The following is an 18257-nucleotide window of genomic DNA, read 5'->3' on the forward strand; positions in this document are numbered from 1 at the left end:
TTACAAAGCTCTACCCAATGTAAGACAGATGATAATAGGGATGCCCGAATTCGAAGTAGAGAAAGTAGGTGTATGTTTAGGATGTGCCGAAGGAAAGCTCAAAAGGGGACCATTCCCCTCAAGTCAAAGCAAGAACTCTGATATATTACAACTAGTTCACTTAGACATATCTAGTATGATGCCTGTGAACTCCTTGGGAGGATATTCATATTATCTTACTTTTACAAATGACTATTCTTGAAAGACCTGGATATACTTCTTGAAAAGGATGGATGAAGTGTTCTCTTGGTTTCGACACTTCAAAGCCCTAATCGAGAATAACATTGAAAAGAAGATCAAGATCTTAAGAACTACTAATGCGACAGAATATGAATCTAACGAGCTTCATAACTTTTGTAAAGAGGCTGGCATCAAGAGGGAGACTACTACACCATATACCCCTGAACAGAATGGTGTTACAGAAAGGAAAAATCGTACGATTATGGAAGTTGTTCGGGCCATGCTACATGATCAAAGACTTTCGAAGTTCCTATGGGCTGAAGCTGCAAACACTGCCGTATATGTACAAAATCAGTGCCCTCATGAAGCATTGGGTTCCAAGGCTCCTGAAGAGATGTTCACTGGTAAGAAACCTAGTGTTTCTCATTTTAGAATTTTTGGAATCCCTTTATATTTTCATGTGCCGAAAGAGAAAAGAAATAAATTGGGTGGATCTAGAAAGAAAGGAATTTTCGTGGGCTATGGTGAAAATAATAAAGGCTATAGAATCTATGTAGCTAGTCAAAGGGAAGTCGTGATTAGTCATGATGTCACTTTTGACAAAGATATGGCTCTCAGCAAGGTGGACAATCTTCTGACATTGACGAGCTCTCAAGAGGCCGACACCAGGTAACCGAAAGAAAAGGACGATGAATCAATGCCTAATGTGGAAGAACCCATGGATTCGATTGATCCTCCTCCACATGAGCCTTCCTCTTCCAAGAAAAGGCCTTCATGGCTTAGGGGGCTTCTTGATGATGCTGAAGGACATGTTGCACCCCGAGGAACCTTCCATGAAAGTAAGAAACCTAATAGATATCAGGGATACCTGACCATCATGATCACGATTATACAAAATGAGCCTTCATCATTCACAGATGCTGTCAAGAATCAAGTATGGAAGGATGCTATGACTGAAGAATATTAGTCTATTATGAAGAATGATATCTGGGAAGTAGTTCCCAGACCCTAGGACAAGATAGTTGTCATGTCAAAATGGCTTTACAAGATAAAGAATGCAACATATGGAAGTATGGAAAAGTATAAGGCTCGTTTTGTTGCTCGTGGTTTCTCCCAGAAGGAAGGTATAGACTGTGATGAGATATTTGCACCTGTTGCCAGATATACAACCATCTGCTCAATCATAGCCCTTGCAGCTTCAAAAGGATGGAACCTACATCAGATGGATGTCAAGACCCACGTTCTTGCATGGTTCAATCAAAGAATAGGTCTACGTGGAGCAACCCGAAGGATTTGAGATTTATGATAAAAAATCTCACGTATGTAGGTTGAAGAAGGCTCTCTATGGGCTGAAGCAAGCACCGCGAGCATGGTATGACAGGATCGAGTGCTAGTTGATGAAGCTGGGATTCACTAGGAGTGAAGTCGATCCTAACCTTTACTTTAAGGTTGAAAATGGCAAACCTCTCATATTGGTGTTGTATGTGTATGACCTCCTTCTAACAGGTGTAGACCCTCTCATTCACAAATGTAAGAGGGAGATGGCTTCTAAATTTGAAATGAAGGACCTAGGACCAATGCACTATTTCCTAGGACTTGAAGTGTGGTAGAAGCCAAGGGAAATTTTTCTATCTCAAGGAAAGTATGTGGTGAAAATATTGGAAAGATTTGGTATGGTGAAATGCAAGCCTATAACTACCCCAATGGAGCTTGACATCAAGAAGTTAAGCGGTAGTGCTACTGGACTTGTTTTACAAAATGCTACCGAGTATCAGCAACTCGTCAGAGCATTAATGTTCTTCACGAAATCTCGTCCACATATATGCTTCGCAATTAACACGTTGAGTCAACATATGGTTGAACCTCACCACATACATTGGATTGGTGCCAAGAATTTGTTAAGATATCTTCGAGGCACAATCACTTATGGGCTAAGATACACTGTCAAAGATGTGAGACTACTTGGATACACAGATGTTGATTGGGTAGGTAATGTGGAGGACTGTAAGAGCACTTCTGGGTGTTGTTTCTCCTTGGGATTTGCTTCGATATCCTAGATGAGCAGGAAGCAAAAGTCGGTGGCCTTGAGCACCATCAAAGTAGAGTATATTTCTGCTAGCATGGCCTCTTGTGAGGCAGTCTGGTTGAGAAAGCTCTTCAGTGAGCTGTTTGGATTTACATTGGATACCACCATGATCCTATGTGACAACCAGAGTGGGATTCGTTTGTCAAATAATCCCGTATTTCATGATCACTCCAAGCATATCGATATCAGGTACCACTATATTCAAGATATGGTGCAACGGGGAGCTATAAGGCTCCAACATATCAATACAGATGAATAGGTCGCTGACATTTTGACAAAGCCCCTTAGGAAAGTAAAATTCCTAACTTTCCGAGAACAACATGGAGTTCAAAGACCCTCCGATGAGGGTCCTGTATGATGCATTGAGCTCTGGGAGCTCTGGGGGGGTGCGGGGTACTTATTGGAGCAACATATGACCACATGATGATTCACTATCCCCTGGTGGTATACATGTGCACCCTGTGGCGACTATGCAGCAGGATTGATGTGTTCTCCTGTGAGGCTTGGATTGATGTGTTCTCCATGGAAATTGTAGTAGGATTGATGTGTTCTCCTGTGAGGCCTGGATTGATGTGTTCTCCATAGCGATTGTAGCAGGATTGATGTGTTCTCCTATAAGGCCTGGATTGATGTGTTCTCCATGGCGATTGTAGCAGGATTGATATGTTCTCCTGTGAGGACAGGATTGATTAGTTCTCCTATTGAGGTATCCTACCCATGCAGTTTGGTACTCATGGGAAGTACCTCTCATCTGATCAATGAGCAGGAAAATGAAGTTAGGGACCATACTAGTACCGATGGATGCATCGTTGTATCTACTGTACTCCCTATGCTAGGATGACCTTCATTGATTCGGGATCAATGATATTGGTTTGGGACCAGTGGTAGGAGTGGTACATTCTATGACACTGACTTCAGGTCGGTCGTTACTGGTCTGGGACCAGTGGTAGGCACTCTGAGACTGACTTTGAGTCAGTGGAGGATGTTACTGGTCTGGGATCAGTGGTAGGAGTTATACATACTATAACACTGACTTCGGGTCGGTTGAGACTGGTCTAGGACCAGTGGTACATACTCTGAGGCTGAATTTAAGTCAGTATGATAGATCCTTGATCATTTCTTCTTCTTCATAATTCAGACAAAAGCAGAGCATAACAAAACAAAGCAGAGCAGAGCAGAACAGAGCAGAGTAGAGCAGTACAGATCAATACAAGGTAGAACAACACAAAGTAGAATAGGTAGAATAGAGCAGAGCATGGCAAGGGTCAGGCTGTACATGCAGTGCATTTGATGGATGAATAGTAGTGACCGATAGACAGATTGCAAATGAAGTTCTCCCTAGTTGAGAGGGAGTGTTAAATTTTCAACTAGGGCCAAACTTCATGTGGGTCATCTTATTCATGGCTAATAATATTTTTATTAGATTCCTTTCATCGACAGGTGTAGGATTGATCTAAATATCATCCAATTATGATAAGTATTTATGGAGATATGAATTTATTTTGATTATGGAATTGTTATCAAGCCGACCTACAACTCATGTAGGCTCAAAAGACCAAGAGTCGCATCTATTCAAACATCAACGTTGTGTATAAATACAGGAGGAATTTTCCTCATTTTCACTCACTCATCTCATCCCATCTCTCTCTCTCTCCTACACAGAAAAGAGGCTCTTCTCTACTACGCAGAAAAAAGACTCTCTCTCACACAAGTGGAAGGAAGCTGCTAAACCTAAAGTTGCAATTGCAGATCCAAATTTTGACCAGATTTGACCATCAAATCTCCTCCTCTAAACTGCGTTTTAGGTCCATCTAGACCTCCTCTGAAGGCCACACTTTTTGGTGGTGGAATCAAGCCGATCCGATGGTCGGTTTGTGAGATATCAATTGCCCTAGTTTTGATGATGAAGTCGCTACTTTTGATATAAATCAGATTTATTGTACTATTTCTCTCTATTGAATTATTGAAGATAAAAGAAGATTTGATCAAAGGGTTTCCCCACACATTGTGGGGTTTTTCCCTGGCTAGCTGCCACATCTTGTGTCCCTTGTCTTGGCTTGTTTTATGTCAATCATTTAATGTTCTATCTGCACTTTACTTTATTTACATGTGATTGCTAGTCTATGGAATATAATAAGAAAAATAAGTAAATTGTTATAAGCATAGAACATACCATAAATTAACAGAAAGGCAGTAAATATTTTCTCGATCTTGATAATTACTTGTGATGTTACTTATTATCTTCTTTCTTAAGTTCATCAAATGATTACACAAAAGCAACATCACATAAAAAAATGGACACAATATGTAGGCACATGCCAGGGCAAATGCCCCCTTGAGTGGGAAACCTAGTTAAAGTAATTTGTCCTTTAAATAGTATTCCTTGAGACTCTTCACCCTAGACCTTGACCATACCTTCCCTCCACACCAAGTCATCCTCAAGAATATTGATCTCTTCCTAGCAACTTCATGATTTGAAACTGGGGCACTTAGGCTTCTTGTCCAACTTACAAGAACCTCTCCCACTTTCAAAGTTTAAATGTTCCCGTCTTATTGATTAACCAATGCCGAATTAATAAGTGATTGATATATTGGTGGATGTTGATATTTGTTTTAAACTAATTATATGCTTTAAAATCTATTGTTTGTGCTGATATGTAAATCTGCTTGAACTGATATATAAATGCATACAACAATAAATAATGCAGCAGTAAAACAAGCATATAAGACAACAATTTAATCTACTGTTCACCCAAAACTCTTGGGCTACATCTCCTTGAGCTGTAGTCAACTCAACTAGGCTCTCTGGGATTATGGCTTCAATTCTTTTACAAGTTCCACACTCAACTCCATTGGTTTACAACTGAACCTGTGGGCTTAGAATTACATCTTATCCCACTGGTTGTCCTCACTCTGCAGACACATCTAGGCTTCTCTGGACTTGACTCCTTCAGTAAATGCTCTAAGCTTCTTGAGCTTCTGGCTTCTCTGACTCCCTCAGAATTCTCTTAAGTATCTTTGGAACTCCTCCTTCTATCTTCAGCACACTCAAGACACTAGCAACAGATGGATCATTTATCTCTTTGTTGTTCTGTAGCTTCATTACAGCTCTTTGGCTCTTAGAAGTATTTAGGATTTTCTAGACTCCATCTTAATGGATTCAGCAATCCCTTATAGTCACCTAGACTATTGGAACCTTGAGAATGAGCGCTGGCTCTATTATCTCCAGTTGCCTCCAACCTTTGGCAGCCTCTACTTCTTCTCTCGCCTTTGGCTCTGGCTCTTCGGCACTGGCTCTCACAAGCTCCTCTCGGCCTTTGCATGCATCCAAAACTCTAGCGGTTCTTTTTGTAAAGTGCTTTGGCCTTGCGGCTCTCAGCAATCTCTTACTCTTCCTGAGTACTCACTGAGCATCCCTGGGCTTCCCATCTTCTCTGAGCTCTCTTAGAGCACGCCTCTGCTTGCGCTTCTTTGGATCCTTTAACTTTGTTCTCTATTATTTTTTTTTAACACGTCGGTTACATTCCCCTCTATCATCGAATACCAACTGTTTCATCACAAGAAGCAATTTGCAATCGAAAGGAACCGACGTCATGGGAAACCCAGTTGTTTTTTCCTTTCTCTCCTTTGCTTGGCTCTTTGGCCTTTGAGGAACCCTCGGTTCTATGGCTTCCATCCGTTCCTTTGTCCCCAATCATGAGGAATCATTCCCTTTCACCTCTGTGGCCCTCTGAGCTTCATAACGCATATGTGTGATGGCAGTTTCCAATGGATAGGGACCGGCGCATAGGAAAATTGGTCATTTTGCCTTCCTATGCAGAAATGGACACATAATGCAATACACAGAGAAACGCGTGAAAAACACATCTTTGACCATTTAGCTAGACTTCAGATAATATGAAATTGCATCCATAAACTTATCGAGTCCGTGATCGTATGTCGCAATTGCATGTGTAAATGGCCTTGGTATCGGGGATTCACCGATCGATGATCTACTGATCAAATTGTGACTGTTGATTTGACTCATCGATCTAACGGCTGACATCACACGTCGCAGATCACTATCACATATCGCATTGGCCCGGGGGTCTTCCCTTTGGTTATGTTGATCGTCGAATAGCGGATTCGTTGATCTGCCGATCACCGACGATCGCATATCGCAATTGGCTCGTCTGGGGTCCCAATATTGGGCGAAGGCATACCTCCATTGCGATAAGTCAGATATTGAATTGGGGTTCCTTGTTCCTCCACTTAACTCCTCCCTTTAACCTCTTTCGATGTGATATTCTTCAATGAGCCGTTAAGTCCATTTTTATAAGGATTTGCCTCTTTTTCTTAAGGACATGGCAAACTTCTTTCTGCAATAACTTGTCCATCTGGAGTCCGTTCTCACCCATTCAAGTTGTGTTGGATTCAGAATGAAGAGATTTCTACGATGGGACTATTTCTAAGAGTAGCCTGCGACTTTCATTTTCCTCTAATTTACAAAGGATTTGTGCCATTTGGCACCCTTTACCTCTTATATGAAGTCTTTTAGACTTAGAGGTTTATTTAGGGTCCATTTTTGGATCACGCCTTCCCACTAAAGAACTTTTGGTCTCCAAAAGACTGAAATATTGATTTGAACAATAAATGAGAGTGACTCACCCTCTTCTCTCAGCCTCCCTACACTTGCCTTGCATAGTGCCTCTTAACTAAGGTTTCTAACCACTTCCCTTTTTGAATGCGTTGGTCTTCCTTGTTAGAACTGTCTTCCTCCTTGCCTTCCTATAGAACTTCTGCTGAAATGGTAATAGCAAGTGGTTTGAAATTCATTGACTTGATCATTGATCCAAGGTGGCTCAAACAAATGTGAAGTACGTTTGCTCCACAAAACTTTCATTTTTACTTGTTGGACAAGCTGTCAACAACAACAACTATTAACAACAACAGAAACACAGACAACAACTAGATGGCCCAAACTCCTACTTCAACAAAAGAAACAGATTTTCACATCTTGTGAACACCTCCATGTCTTACATCTGCATACAAATGATGGAATCGATAACAAGCCCACAAAACATGCCTTTAAATAAATGACCCTTCAAGTCAAGCATATAGAAAAATACCAGTAGGACTCTTTTTCCAAAGATGAAACACTTCATCATTATCTCCATTTGGAGACCAAGTTAACTTCTTCCAAGTCAACATGGCACCACATGCATGTCAAAGCAATCAACCTTGCAAGTTAATTAAACATACATGTTCAAAAACAAGGAATCATCAACATCCCTATGTTCATACATCTCATTCTCATGAATGCATTTCATCCTTCAACTTTCACTTAAGCACATCGTACTTTCGAAGCTGAAATGAAATATAATGTAGATGCATCAATAGACATGCAATCCTTATTCGGATAAGAAATATACCCGTTTCTTACAAATCCCTTTCAAAGTTACTACCTTTGTCTGCTCATCAGCATCAACAAGTGAATCATCCTGAGACATCTCAGTCATGGAATCTTCCTTTCCATTCCTGCCATCTTCTCTCTCCACTTTGTTCAGCTTTGGTGGAAATATTTTTGGATTCAAAGTCCAACATTTTGCAGCAAAATGTCCTTGCTTATGGCAGTAAGTGCACTGCATGTGCATCCTCTTGGCAACATGATTTTCCTTGTCCAATGGGCCTTTAGCTTCTTGCTTATTTTCCTTCAAAAGTTTCCTATATGTGGCCATTCTCTTCCAACATCTAGAAACATTATGGTTATCCAAACCAAAAAAGGAACATGCAATTCTTTTCCCATACATATGTGGAAATTTGCCATACTTTGCAAAATCAAAAGGAAAATGTTTAGAACCAAATTTATACCTACCTCTTTCACCCTTGTTTCCTTCATGAGGAGGTGAAGCAAATGAAGAAGTGGCTCCCTTTGGAACACCATCAATCTCTTTAAGGCCGTTAGAGTCCCCCCAACTCTCTGGTTCAAGTGTGGTCTTCTGAACACCTACATCCTACAATTGATGTTTCAAGCTATTGCATTCCTCCTAAATACAATCTTCACACTCTGTAATGCAACCCCTTCTTGGAGCTATTTCAATGGCCTTCGTGGTAGCCTTGGAACTTTCTCCATAAGCTTGTCCATAGCCAAGACCTAAATACTTAAGCCTTTCCTCAATCATTATTGGCTCAAAAATACCTTTTTCATGTCTACCCAAGCCTTTTCCTTCATAGCCCATCTTGGACATTAGCTTGGAACCTATGCCTTTGGTATGTTTTTCGAAAGAACCAATATAAACATTCTTAGAGGAATTTGAAGACAAACTAGAATGGTTTACCTCTTCTTCAAGCTGATGCTTGACCAAGGCTTCTTGGGCAACAAAGAGCTATGTCTCCAACTCATGCATCCTTTTCAGGTTCATATTTGCAATATGAAGTTGCCTCTCCATTTCCTGCAATTTGTCAGAAAGCAACTGCTTCTCTTCCTTCATGGAATGAAACTGCTCTCTAAGCATGTTTCTCTTCCTTCCATCCTCATACATTTATCTCACCATATCCATCATGGTGGACAATTCTTGTTTCATGTCTTCATCAAAGAATCTTGTGAAGAAAGCATAATTCGAGGACTCACTTGTAGAAGTTGTCATTATGCCAATGACTTCTTCTTTCTTCTTAACCTTGCTAGACTGAGCTATCTATAGCTTTCTCTTCACCTCTACAAACTCAAACAATATTTATTCTGCAACAAGCATACAATCAATTAGACAATCAATCCTTGATTGCCTAAACACCTTTCAAACAAGCAATCTGACATAACCATTTTTTTGAAGGTGTGGTTAATCAAATTTAGGCTTTGATACCACCTGATTTGAAACAGGGGCACTTAGGCTTCTTGTCCAACTTACAAGAACCTCTTCCACTTTCAAAGCTTAAATATTCCCAAATCTTATTGATTAACCAATGCGGAGTTAATAAGTGCTTGATATATTGGTGGATGCTGATATTTGTTTTAAACTGATTACATGCTTTAAAATATGTTGTTTGTGTTGATATGTAAATGTGCTTGAACTGATATATAAATGCATACAATAGTAAATAATGTAGCAGTAAAACAAGCACATATGACAACAATTTAATTTGGAGTTCACCCAAAACTCTTGCACTACATCTCCTTGAGCTCTAGTCAACTCAACTAGGCTCTCTGGGATTATGGCTTCAATTCTTTTACAAGTTACATAATCAAATCCATTGGTTTACAACTGAACCTATGAGCTTAGAATGCCATCTTATCCCACTAGCTGTCCTCACTCCGCAGACAAATCTAGGCTTCTCTGGACTTAACTCCTTCAATTAGTGCTCTGAGCTTCTTGAGCTTCTGGCTTCTCTAACTCCCTCAGAATTCTCTTAACTGTCTCTGTCATCAGCACACTCAGGACACTAGCAATAGCTGGATCACTTGATCTCTTTGTTGTTATGTAGCTTCATTACAACTCTATGGCTCTTAGAAGTCTTCAAGATTTTCTGAACTCCATCTTAGTGGATTCAGCAGTCCCCTATAGTCACCTCGACTATTGGAACCTTGAGAATGAGCGTCGGCTCTATTCTCTGTAGTTGCCTCCAACCTTTGGCGGCCTCTGCTTCTACTCTCGGCTCTCGATCTGGCTCTTCAGCACTAGCTCTCATGAGCTCCTGTTGGCCTCCATGCGCATCCAAAACTCTGGTGGCTCTTTTTGTCAAGTGCTCTAGCCTTGCGGCTCTCAGCAATCTCTTACTCTTCCTGAGTATTCACTGAGCACCGTTGGGCTTCTTGGCTTCTTTGAGCTCTCTCAGAGCATGCCTCTGCCTGCACTTCTCCGAATCCTTTAACTTTGTTCTCTCTAATTTTTTTATCACGTTGGTTGCAATCCCCTCTATCATTGAATACCGACTGTTTCATCAGAAGAAGTAGTTTGCAATGGAAAGGAACTAATGGCATGGGCAATCTGGTTGTTTTTTCCTTTCTCTCCTTCACTTGGCTCTATCTCCTTTGAGGAACCCTTAGCTCTGCGGCTTCCATTCGTTCCTTTGTCCCCAATCATGAGGCATCATTCCCTTTCACCTCTGTGGCCCTATGAGCTTCATAACACATAGGTGTGATGGCAGTTTCCAATGGAAAGGGACTGACGCACGGGAAAACTGGTCGTTTTTCCTTCCTGGGCAGAAATGGACATATAATGCAATACATAGAGAAACACGTGAAAAACACATCTTTGGCCTTTTAGCCGGAATTCAAATAATATGAAATCGCATCCATAAACTTATCGAGTCCACGCCTTATCGGCATATCGCAAGTCACAATCGCATGTGTAAATGACCCTGGTACCAGGGATTCATCAATCATTGATCTACCGATCAAATGCTAACCGTTGATCTGACTCTTCGATCCGACGACTAACATCTCACATCGCAAATCGCTATCGCACATCGCATCAGCCCGGGGGTCTTCCCTTTGGTTATGCCAACCATCGATCCGCCGATCCATCGATCGCCGATGATTGCATATTGCAATCAGCTCATCTGCGGTCCTGATATCAGGTGAAGGCCTACCTTCGATGCAATAAGTTAGATATCAAATTGAGGTTCCTTCCGCCTTTGCTTAAGTCCTCCCTTTAGCCTCTTCCGATGTGATTTTCTTCAATGAGCTGTTAAGTCCATTTTTATAAGGATTTGCCTCTTTTTCCAAAGGGCGTGGCAAACTTCTTTCTGCGATAACTTGTTCATATGGAGTCCGTTCTCACCCATTCAAGTTGCGTTGGATTCAAAATGAAGAGATCACTATAATGGGACTATTTTTGAGGGCAACCTGTGACTTTCATTTTCCTCTGATTTACAAAGGATTTGTGCCATTTCGCACCGTTTACCTCTTATATGAAGTCTTTTAGACTTAGAGGTTTATTCAGGATCCATTTTTGGATCACTTAGACTCTGCAGCAACTTGTAGTAGCTCACGGCTTCCGGCAACAGCCCAACTTGGGAGACTTTGTTCTCCCAATCTAGAGCACAAAACGAAGAGAGACCACCATCAAAATTTTAATTTTCCTTGACTCCTTAGATTCCCCCAAACTCACATTCACTTTGGCTTCTCGGTAGGAGACTTTTCGAGCCTCATAGTTCGCAATTCTGCCCGACAAACATATTTTTCGCACTTATGCCCAGAAGAGAGAGAATGAGAAGTGATGCTACAAATGGATTCATAATCCTTCCTTTTATAGGCTTCTTGTGGGGTAGAAAGGGTCCTTAGGCCGACTTGATCTTCTTTTAGGTTGACATGGTGTGGAGGTTCCATAATTCATATTTGACTCAATCCTAAACCTTTCTACATGATTCAAAAGCCCAAGAATGGTCTCTTTAAATGTACAATAATTCTATAGACCCAAAATAGATCCTAGAAGTCCCCAATAGGGATTTTTACCTAAAACATGTTGACCCAAGCATGAAACCCATGCTTTAATAAGTCAAAATAATAATAATAAAAACTATTTTCTTCATTCTTTTGACAGTACATTACATAATGACTCAAGTGCATTATTGAAGACCGAACATAGTTACTTTTTCCAACACGACAACCCCAAGGATTTTCAGAGTGTTTCACATAAGTGAAGCACACCAGTTCAGATGACTACTAACAATATCCCATCGTTGTACGAACAACAAAGCTCCATATTCTGTAAAAGGATGGCTCATGAATGTTTGAAGTTATAATTAGAACCTCATAAAATAAAACCAAATAGAGGAACGAAAGCAAATATGATGAGGAATTTGCTTCCGCTCCGCCAATTTTTGTTTAACAGGATATAGGATATGATGAAGCAACCACAGGGTTTTGAAGTCAAATTTTCTTGCAACCACACTTCCACACACTCGAAATTGAAACTCGTATATTTAAGACAATATAATATTTTCATGATTGCTAATCAAAATTAGCAAAATCGTCCAAAATAATTTAAATACGAAGCTATATAAAACCAAAGAATCAATGTGCGAAAGTTTGCTAGTTTACTTCTATGTGAAGATTTGAAAACTCTGCAAAAAAAACCAACCTAGCAACTTAAAACCAAAACAAAATATGTATCTTAAGTCTATAATGAATTAGGGTACTATTAGCCCATGGCAACCTTCTAATATAATTCAATGCTTCATGCCCTCCATACACGATTTCTCTAGTCAAATAGTAATAACCTAACAATGTTGTACGGAACTGTTATACTATCTTTACTTGGGTTCACACAAATTCTGCGAAAAACCAATTGTGCTAAACCTTATAATTCATTAAACAAGGAATATTAAATGGCATTGCAAACTAGAGTCATTGAAAAAGTAGGTTGTTTGGTTTGTTTTCTATTATGTTTGATTTCCTTGCCAAATTTTAAATTAAATACAAATTCAATAAACTATTATTATGAAGGGCATTTGTCAAATAAGTTATTATCAATTTATGTTCATAATTTAGTTAGACGGTAAATTATTCTATGGTAGAGATTTCATTGTGTGGAGTTTTATCCGCACTCCCTCCAATGATAAAGCTTCTGCACATGAATATTAAATTTGTTTCCCAACGCACAAGTTATGAACTAGGTGAGTAGTAATCAATAAATTAAATATAACGAAAATATAAATTTCACAAAGAACGTGGTGAGTAGAAATGGTTGTTGTTTTTTGGAGTGTGAATATGCAGAGAAATGGTTCAAAGTGTTTTTGCATATAAAGATTTGAATCTAATTTCTTAATTACTCTAACATTCTATCTTAAATAAATTTGTATTTGTAAAGTTACATAGTAGCGAGTACCTACCCCCTAGTTTATATATAGTTAAATTAAAATAAAAAATTATGAAAATTTGGCAAAATAGAAGGCTATATAAGTGCATGTAGAAGCATAAATCCAAAACTAGAAGAAAAAGAGATAAAATTGGAAAATAAGGGATTAAAAAAAGAAGGCTATAATTAATTAAGTCAAAATCTACAATGATGCATTGTATTTTTTTAAGATTAGAAATAAATATTTAGGAATATTCTTTTATAACTTTAAAAAGCACCCTTCACAAGTCATAGTCAATAATAATAATAATAATAATAATAAAATTTGATGACCAAAATAAGCCATAAACAACTATTTCACTATCAAATTCTACCCTTCATAGACATATTAATTCGACTTATGAAAGGGACAATATCTATCCACCATGTAGAGTTTTCTCATAAAGTTAAAGAATTTTACATTCAATTCGAACTCTTTGTTAATGAATGGTTATGAAAAATGTTATGCAATTTGTAAATTTTAAAGATTTGAATGACAAATTGTTAATTATTTTCCCTTTATAGATATATTCCATTTTATGATTTTTCTTTTAAATACAAGTTTTGTTTTTTTTTTATAAAATTTAAATTACCTAACACAAATAAAGTTCGTTCAAAGTTGGACTACACTAATATGCTTTGTTTATTATTATTATAAGGCTTTATATTGTTGTAGCCCCACATAAATCAAATATTTCACATAGATGTAGTTGATAAATGAATTTTAATGTTATTGTTCATTTCTATCTATATTATAAATTACACATGATTTTCTCGCAAATTTTATTATACATTTAATTTTTCTAATTTTGGGGTTGTGATTATTGTCCAACATACTCATCATTTTTTCATATGTGTGTGTGTATAAAAACAACTTGATGAATTGAAAAATTTAATATATTAATAAAAAAATAATATTTCTTTTATAATTCTACATTTGCCCATGACTTTTACTTTGACTCACAAACTTTCACTCACAAACTTTCACTGGACTAATAGTTCACTTTGGCCCATGAGTGCCTCAATCCTCTACCACATGGATGTACTATTAATGTTTAATTATTGCTCAGAGAATATTTATGTACATAAGCACCTACCAAATTTGTGAGCACTCTATTGTCCTCTCATTAGAAAAGTGTACAGTAAAAAAATCTTAGAGAATCAAAATCAGGAGATTACTAGGTACACTAATAAGTAATGAACAACCTTTAGCTTTCACATGTTTTGAGGACCACCCTTCCATTTCACATTAAATGCTCACTGGTCCATCTTTTAATAAATAATAAAGATAGTATGGATGGTACAATAGTAGTTAATGATGCAGTACATTGGAGGTCATTCCTACCATCCTTACACAATAAAAGGTGAAACATTTTGACCAATAATATTTGAGATAAATGAATTTAAATTTCATTTCATAATGTTAAACTTCGGATAAAATTTAAATTGTTTTAGTTAAAGGGAAACTAATAACAATCAATGAAAAACTTAATATGTCCTCTGAGTAGGTATAATAAAATTGTAATTTTGAATGTGATATGTTAGTTTAATATTGTTAAGTTTTTGATAATTTTTTTAATCAGTTTTGTTAGAATAGTAAATTGATTTATTAAATGTTGGAATAATAAATTCGACTTGTTAAATTTATATGCACTTTTTAAAGTTTTCAAATTTATTTACACTTGTCAAAAAAATTCTAAATTCTCACTAAGAATTATATTTATATTACTAAATTAGATCGAAAAAATATATAAAACTCAGAACCATTCAATAAACTATTATCATATTTTATACATTAAAATATAAAACAATTATCATAATTTTCATATTTAAATTGGAAAAAATTACAAATTCAACTTCAAACTTTGATATATACATTATTAAAATGAAATTATGTTATTTTGAAAAACCATGTCCAATTTCAATTATGTCTAATATATTAATCTTGCAACAACTTTTCTGCATACAACCTTGTGAAGAAGAGTTTGGTTCATGTCTCTCTTCTAATTCCATAAAGGTGACTATATTTATGTTGTGAATAAACAAATTTGTACTTTAAAAAATACCCACCACCCAAGATCCCTTAATGAAATATATTTCCCAATTTTAGATGAAAAACAAGTAAAAGAAATTTATGTATGAAGTTAATATATTCTTATCATGGTGACGTGTTCTAAAAATTTCTTAATAGTCAACAAACTCAGTTTACACTAAGGTGAAAAATTTTCACCTAACTTTGAAGTTTGAACCCACAAAATACCATCCATTTCTTAGATTATATCTAAAATAGTGAAACCATTTATTTTAGTGAAACTGAACACAATATCGTCTCATAAAAAAAATAAAAAAATCAAATATTTAAGTACTAAGATGAACTACAATGAAAAATGCCAAAATGCCTTGGCTGTCCAGTGGACGGAGGGTTTTGCTGATAATTTTGTTCTTAGTTTTGTTTTGCTAATAATTTTGTTCATAGTTTTGTTATATATATAAGTTTGAAAACTTCATTAAAAATTGAGTAATAATTCTTAATAAAATTCGGAAGCTTCTAATTTAATAGTTTGGGAAGAATTTAAAAGTTTGATAATTTATGTGAAGTTTTTTTAATATTAATTAATTTATTAGTGCAAAAAGATAAGAAATTTTCTTATTCACGTAGAATTTGGATCGAATTAAATTTAGGAAATGATAAAAGATTGTGTACATACAAGATGCACCTATTCCAACTTTTTTAATACCGTAACGTTGTCTCAGGTCGTGTGTCCTCATTTTATCGGACATTTTAAGCTTTTTCCAGAATCTGTTCATCGTTCCCTTGAACAACAGACGCCGTAGAAGAGAATAAAGGTGTACATCACATAATAAAAATGTTAAATCATTTATAGGTGTAACATCACATAATAAAAATGTTAAATCATTTATTTTTATATATTTAAGTATGAAGGTAGATTAATTTACTTTTAAATTTTTAAATAGAGTTGTTTTTAATGTGAATTTTTGGAATTTTAATGACTGAAAATTTTGAGGTGAAATCTTGATTTGTGTTATTTAAACTAAATTTTTTTATTGTATATATGGATACAATACCCTGAAAAAATTTAGGACACTTCGATTGTTTAGGGGTTAGCCATCAAATTTGTGATTTCAAGAAATTCATGTCAGATTTTAAAGAAATTAGACCAAGAAAACCCACGGGAAAAGCTAAAGAGAACTCCCATCTAAATAAACACTTGTACATTGTAATTAATTAAGCATTGAAGTTAGTGCTTCCCATCATTACATAATAAAAGGTGAAACATTTCAGCCAATAATATTTGAGATAAATAAATTTAGATTTTGTTTAAAAATAATAAATTTCATTTCATAATGTTAAATTTTGGATAAATTTTAAAATCGAGTTGTCTTTAATGAGATTTTTTGAAAGCTTTTCTGGTGGGTTTTCCAGTCTAATTTTTCTAAAATCCTACACGAATGTATTGAAATCACAACCTTGATGGGTTTAGAGGGTGTTGAATCCATATATATCAGTTTAAATAACCCAAATCAATATTTCGCTTCAAATTTTTTCATCTTTCAGAAAGTCCAAAAAGTGGCACTAAAAACAACTCCTTTTAAAATTGTCTAGTCAAAGGTAAACTAATAGCAAGTCAAAGAAAGATTGAACACAATATATCCTAGTTGTGGCGGGTATAGTAAGACATCTAAATATAGATAGGTTCTTTATATTTTTAATGTGACTTAAAAAACTTTAAATGCACATTAAATTTTATTTCCAAATAGTAATTCCTCAAATATTTTAGATTAAATATAACTTAATAAATAAATAAAATCATTTTTATTGAATTCATAACATATTTAAAAACATATATATATAAAATATAAAATTTCACAAAGAACATAGTGAGCAGAAATGGTATGGTTGCGGAGAAATGGTTAAAGTATTTTTACATATAAATATTTGAATCCAATTTCCTTTCTCAATATTAATTACTTTAATATTTTATATTAAATAAATTCCTATATGTAAACAAATTATATAATAGAGAGTACTTGAGGCCTAGTTTAAATATAGTTAAATTAAAGTAAAAATTATGAAGATTTGGCAAAATAAAGTCTATATAAGTGTATGTAGAAATCGAAAATCAAAACTAGAAGAAAAAGAGTTAAAACTGGAAAACAAGAAATTAGAAAAAAAGAGGGCTATAATTAATTAAGTGAAAATATACAATGATGCCTTATATTTTTTTTTAAGATTAGAAATAATTATTTAAGAGTATTATTTTATAAATTTAAAAAACGCCTTTCACAAGACATAGTCAATAAAAAAAATTGTCTTTTCATGACCAAAATAAGCCATGAACAACTATTTCACTATCAAATTCCACCCTTCATAGACATATTAATTCGACTTATGAAAGAGACAATATCTCTCCACATGTAAAGCTTTGCTCATAAAGTTAAAAAAAATTACATTCAATTTGAACTCTTTTTTAATGAATGGTTATGGAACAAGTTATGCAATTTGTAAATTTTAAAGATTTTAACAACAAATTATTAATTATTTTCCCTTTATGGATATACCTCTTTTTATGAATTTTCCTTTAAATACATTTTTTGTTTTTTTCATAAAATTTAAATTACCTAACACAAATAAAGTTTCATTCAAAGTTGGAATACACTAAGATGCTTTGTTTATTATTATTTTAAGGCTTTATATTGTTGTGGCCCCACATAGATCAAGTATTTCACATAGATGAAGTAGTTGATACATGAATTTTAATGTTATTGTTCATTTCTATCTATATTATATATTACACATGGTTTGCTTGCAACCTTTATTATACCTTTAATTTTTCTAATTTTGGGATTGTGATTATTGTCCAACATACTCATCATTTTTTCATATATATTTATTTATTTTAACAACTTGATGAATTGAAAAGTTTAATATATTAATAAAAAATAATATTTCTTTTATAATTCTTCATTTGCCTATGATTTTTACTTTGACTCACAATTTTTCACTGGACTAATGGTTCACTTTGGCTTATGAGTGCCTCAATTCTCGACTCACATGTATGTAGAGAATATTTTTGTACATAAGCACCTACTAAATTTGTGAGCACTTTATTGTCATG

This window comes from Pinus tabuliformis, chromosome 9 (genome assembly GCF_031772625.1).
Source record: "Pinus tabuliformis cultivar Carrire ecotype Pingquan chromosome 9, CPIR1, whole genome shotgun sequence".
Classification (NCBI taxonomy): Eukaryota; Viridiplantae; Streptophyta; class Pinopsida; order Pinales; family Pinaceae; genus Pinus; species Pinus tabuliformis.